We start from the raw sequence: 6,000 nt of genomic DNA on the forward strand, positions 1-6,000 counted from the left end.
GAGGCAGGGCTAAGTCCTCCGGTATTTCTCCGACGATCTAGTTAGTTTAGATAATAGGAGGCAGAGTAATATTACTAGAAAACAATAGATTTTCTCTTACCAGCCCCCTTCTTAGTGGGACATGTTGATATTTATAGGGGACAATATGGGAGGAAGGACAATGGGTCTGAATCCCTACAAGACAGCGTATCAGTCTGACTAGATAACTCTAGATAAGGGACAAAGTGTGTCAGAGGTCCTATCCACTCCGCAAGTGTCAAACCACTGGACAGTACCTCAATTGTCATGTGAGACACATCACTACTTCGAAATTATAGCTGTGGTGATCACCCCAGTCATCCATCCGTAGGCGGGGTCAATCTGAGGTGATCAGGACAAGTAAACGACCCTAAGTAGTGAGGGCCTCGCCTCGATTCGACGGAGCCGAGGTAACGGTTATCACAGAGATGGCAAATGGAGGCTCGGCGTGATCAAGCCGAGCCGAAATGACCATCGTTAATTAACAACTATGCAAAATTTGAATTTAAAATTTAATTTTTGCACACATGTCATGAATCGAACGATGATAGTATATACACCGTCAGTGTATGAAAGATTTACTCTTAAAATTTTTTTTTGAGAAGTGAGATAATAATTTTGTTCCATTTTTGCCATTTTTTTCTCTTGTGAGATTGTATTAGTAAAAGAATGAAAAAGATTAAAAGTTAGAACTAGCTAGTGAAATTGAAGAGGATATAAAAGCAAAGAGAACAAGTATAGTAACAACAACTAGAAGAAACAACGAACATATATTTAGAAATATGATGTTCCAAGACATATAAAGTGTACAACCAAATCCAAAAAATCTCCTTTACTAAAGAAACCTTTTGTATTAAGTTGAAATGACAAAGGATTGCTTACTTGTTATCTTTTGATTGTCGCAAATTTTTAACAAAAAAAAAAAAAAAAATCCTTAGATTTTGCCTTAATTTCTGCATTCTTTCTCCTTCCGTGAATTAAACCAAAACCACCAAAACTTATTCTCTTATGAAGTTTTGTCTGGAGGTTTCATTCCCCTACAGTTTTCTTGCTTTTACTTCTCTTCTATGCAGATAATATACAACTTGAATTGTCCTCTTAAATGTTATCAATAACAAAATAATGTCATATTCATGCATCAATTGGCGTCATTTTGTAAATGCGTTTCAGTGCCTTATCAGGCAAGAAACAATAGTTAATTAATCTTGTTTAATTAGTTACCTTGAAATTGTTTATTGCCCTAACTCTTTTTGCCCCAAATTTGTTTACCACAACCTTAAACTCTAAGGGTATATAAGTAAATTCACCCTCTCTTAAGGGAGGATTCTGCAATTATCCCTAAAATTAAAAAGGAGGCTAGATAGATACTCCCTCCGTCCCACTTTGATAGTCCTGTTTTCCTTTTTTGTTTGTCCCAAATTGCAGTCCACTTTCCAATTGAAGAATGTAGTTGTATTTTCATTTTCCTAAAATACCCTTATTCAATACAAGTTGTTGTTGCTATAAACCTACCCCATTTAATGAGAGTTGATTCTTTTTTTACCATCAATTTAAGTTCCTATAAAGTTATATTCTATTTAATGTGAGGGTATTTTAGGAAAATAGCAATCTAAATTTACTTTTCCAACAAAGTTGACTACTTTTTTTTAAACTGTGTGAAAAAAGAAACAGAACTATCAAAGTGGGACGGAGGGAGTAGATATTACTCGCTCCTGCTACTTAAGGGAGGAGTGGTAGCCTAGTAGGGACTAGGGAGCAAGTTGGAAGGGGAAGGGGCCTATCAAAGATCAAACCGCAGCCTGTGCTTGGTCCGCGTTCCGTTTCGATCATTCATTAATGGTTTGGTTGGTTAATCATCAACTCATCATTACCGTCATATGCGTTGCATGGATGTCACAAAGTCCCCTCCCAACACATTTCCATCCCAGATTCCTCTCCTAATTAAACTCATGGTCCTCTCCTCACTGCTAGCTACTGATTTTGAATTTACCCCTTTTGGTCAACAAACATGATTTTTTATTTATGACGACCACTTTGGTTTTGTTTTTAACAATTGGGTTTGGGGAGAGGCTTGTAGTTAATCATTTTGTAGTTAGGTGCCATCAGCAATCTCAATCTGGACGCACGCAAGTAGGACTTGATGATTAGCAGCAATATATTCGTATGAATGCTTCATGTATGATGTACCTTTCCATATATTGTTGGTTATCACTTATCCATAACGACAATAGTTCACAAAAATACATTCGCAATTGTGTAGGTCCTTGATGGCTATGAGTCAAATGTCATCCAGAACTAGATCTAAATGTGATCCTGAACTAGATCTAATTCGGGTCATTAATATCATTACTCTCACTACTATATGTTTTTGGCTATTCTATTTACCCTTTTTTTGGCTTTCTTTTGGTTGGTTGTTGGTATCCAGTTTGAAGCTTGGCTTTATTATGCACGGGCTCGGCTGGGCCGGGCCGCCCGTGATAGGGGGGGAGCAAAAGACGAAGAAAGTAATACTCCGCAGCAAATTTTAGTAGAACAGAGTCCAGCTGACACAAATATATTTACCGGTCGGTCTCCGGTGGATATACTAAATTTACCACTGCAGACCCGATTAGCGGCTCAAGGTATGCCAATTCAGGAAATGGTTGGATTGGATGGCAAGTGAGAGGGATCTTACTATACTAAAGGCCTTGTTTGGATTGCTGTTTTTCGTCAAAAAATTACGTTATTTTCCGTGATCACATTTTCCTATTATCTTTTTTCCTCACATACATCAAATCGCTACGGTAATTTTTTCATGAAAAATCATGAAAGATGCAATCCAAACACAACGTAAGTAACAAGTTTTCAATTTAAAATCTCGAACTAGGAAGAAAAAAAAAAAAGGTGCTAGTTTTGCTCTAAAAATTTTGCTCTTTTTTTGGTGTGTTTTTCCCTTCCTTTCTGGGTTGTGATTCGTTAATAATATGCCAGACCTGACAATCACTACTAGAATCGTCCCAGCCGCTTTGTGCTAATTTTTTTTTTCTGCTTCATATGCAAGCATGAATAACTAGAGAAACGCATTAGGATTATGGGGTCTACAAGACAAAATTGGCTGAACCTCAAAATTATTAATTCATACAATATAAATTTTGTAAACATTAGTAATAATAATGTAGTATAGCATATACTGGTATGAATGCGGAAATGGTGGCGCGGTGCATCGAGACACAGAAGCAGAGAAAGTAAGGAATGAAAGGGGGGTGGAGGTGGCAGCAGCACAGGATCCGATACCTTCTTATTTGGGGTGGTGGTGGGAACCCCAGCGGGGACAGACATAATACTGCTGGTAACATTGGACTCTTAAAACAGCATAGGGATGGGCGAAGCCGCCTGCTCCTCAGGATTCCCAACCAAGAGTCACTCTTCTGCTTGGTTCCTACTGCCTTACTATTCTGGAGATAATGTCGAGTGTAGTAGCAGTAGTGAGTAAATTGGATTCACTTTTGTAGGCACAAAATAGAAATCCAAGTAGTCTATGTCGATGCGATGGTTCTTGGCGGACTATATTATTGTAATGCGCTACTATATGACTGTGTACATACAGAGATGTCGATGCTCATTTAATTCTGATTTTTTTTTTAAAAAAAAAAAATGCCATTTTCGTGTGAACCCGAACCCCCGGGAGAGGGAGATGGAGGGGGAGTAGGTGGGTGTCTAATTCTTTCTAACTTACTTTCCAGGACAGATAAGTCGTCCTAAGATGACAGATAGCTTTTTTTTTTTTTTTTTTTTTTTTTATATAACGCAAGAAGGAAGTATCTCAATTTTTTACCGGATTAATTTTTCTTGGCCTGTACATAGGGCTGCAAATGAGCCGAGTCGAGTCGAGCTTTGATCTTATCGAATCGAGTCTTGACTTAATTTCATCGAACTCGAACTCGAACTCGAGCTCGACGAGTTGGTAATTTTCAAGCTCGAGCTCGAAAAAAACAAAAAATAATTATTTTATTTTTAAAAAAATAAATAAAATAATATTTGTCTTAATAAATAATAAAATATTAAGAATATTTATGTAATTTTACTATTAAAAATAAAAATAAAAAAAAAATATATATATATACTCGAGCTCGCGAGCTAATGAGCTTAATGTTTTGAGCTCGAGCTCAAACTTGAATCAAGCCGCTCGCGAGCCGCTCGATCCTACCTGTACATTCCGTCCCCAAGAATACACAAATAGTAGAGTCTTTTGGGTGGGGTGGGTATACGTTTCTCTTTTCATCGATCTTACTTGTGCACGGTATAGAGGCGTGGCACCAAGTTATGATAAGGTCAGATGATGATGAGTACCAAAAGTACTTATGAACTAACTTTTTTTGTTTTTTTTTCCACTACCACTACCATGAACTATATCAGTTGGTTGGTATCATCTCCAACTCAAGTCTGTAAGAATGGAGCATCTTCTTCTTCTTCGCCATTCCAGTTCTCTACTACTTAATTACTACGCTTTGCCAACCTGCTTACCACCACTCTTCTTCTTCTTCTATTCATGGCCCTTACTTAGGGCGTCAATGGCTTAAAATTAGATCAAAGAAATTGCTTGCAAAAGGAGTAATTTTTTTTTTAATTAGTAAAGGGTGCGTGAGAGAGACACAGAGAGGTGAACTATAATCATAATGTGGATGGATGGGACCGCGTGTTGAATCTATTGCTATTCTCCAAAAGACTCTCTAGTGTGGTGTTGATATATATATATAATTATATATATATATAGGTCCCACCGCTTGGATTAGTACATACAACCCATCATTAATCCCACCAACCACTTCCCCAGTTACTAGTCTACAATCTTCCCAACTGTCATCTTGCCTTTTGCCCCCACCACCCCCTCCCTCTCCTCTCTCTCTCTCTCCTTTTCAATCCATCCTACCGACATTAATGTGCTCGCTGCTTAAAAACAAAATAAACATTAAACGCTCACACGCTGCACTGCACCTTGTGATTGTGTATGCTCGACTCGGTTACTAGTTTGGCCTTGCTATGTACAAGTCGTCGTGTTTTCATTGCCGTCTCTCTTTCTCTCTCTCTCTTTCCCCCCACTTTTTTTTTTTTTTTTGTCAAAATCTGTTTTTCCTTATTCTCGTCGAGTGTTATGGTGGAAAAAACAAAAAGATGGTGTGAACATGAGACCTGCATTGAACTCTTGGCAGCGCCAAAAAAGAACGTACCATGATTTTGTACCCTTCTGCTTGAAAAACTCGAACATTTTTTGTGCAAGTTATTAATTAATTTAATTGTATGAGTTGACAAAAATTCAAATTTACGCTCAAAATTATAAGAATTACACGCATCGATTCGATTAGACATAACACCGCCTTTTGATTAGCAGGAGAAGAGATATAATAATTTCCTAACTCACTGTAATCCCTCTTATTTTCCCTTGCGAACACATGAGGTCTCTTCTTTTCGCACTCGTTTCGAGTTATCCGCGATGGCAACAAGATTGTATGAGTTGAAGTGACAAAACCAACTTTATTCTTCTTTTATTTCAAAATCATACTACGTACTTTGAAGAACAGGCGAATAGCAGTGATGATTGATCAGGCAAATGGAAGGAAGACGGGTGAAAAAAAGTCCAAAGTGGGCAGCTCCCTCCTCCTCTTCTCTTCTCTTCTAGAAGATTTGCAAGATAAACGGGAGCCACAGATGTCATTAATCATGCTGATGCATACAGTAATTAATCATCATGTGATGCATACAGTAAGCAGCGAGATATGATGATCATTTTCTTTTTCTTTTTCTTTTGTTGAGATAGGATGGGTGAGCCAATTTATTATTTAAAGTTATTAAAACCAGGCTAGCCTATGTTTCAGACGGACAGCGATGGCATGATTGTGAACGGCTACAGAATGAAGGTTGGTTGTTGAAACGGTTGATGAGAGGCCACTTATGATCGATCAGTGGGCATGACGGAATCAAATGCCACTCGAGTTGGTGAACTTT

The sequence above is a fragment of the Coffea arabica genome, chromosome 10e (genome assembly GCF_036785885.1).
Source record: "Coffea arabica cultivar ET-39 chromosome 10e, Coffea Arabica ET-39 HiFi, whole genome shotgun sequence".
In the NCBI taxonomy this organism is placed as follows: Eukaryota; Viridiplantae; Streptophyta; class Magnoliopsida; order Gentianales; family Rubiaceae; genus Coffea; species Coffea arabica.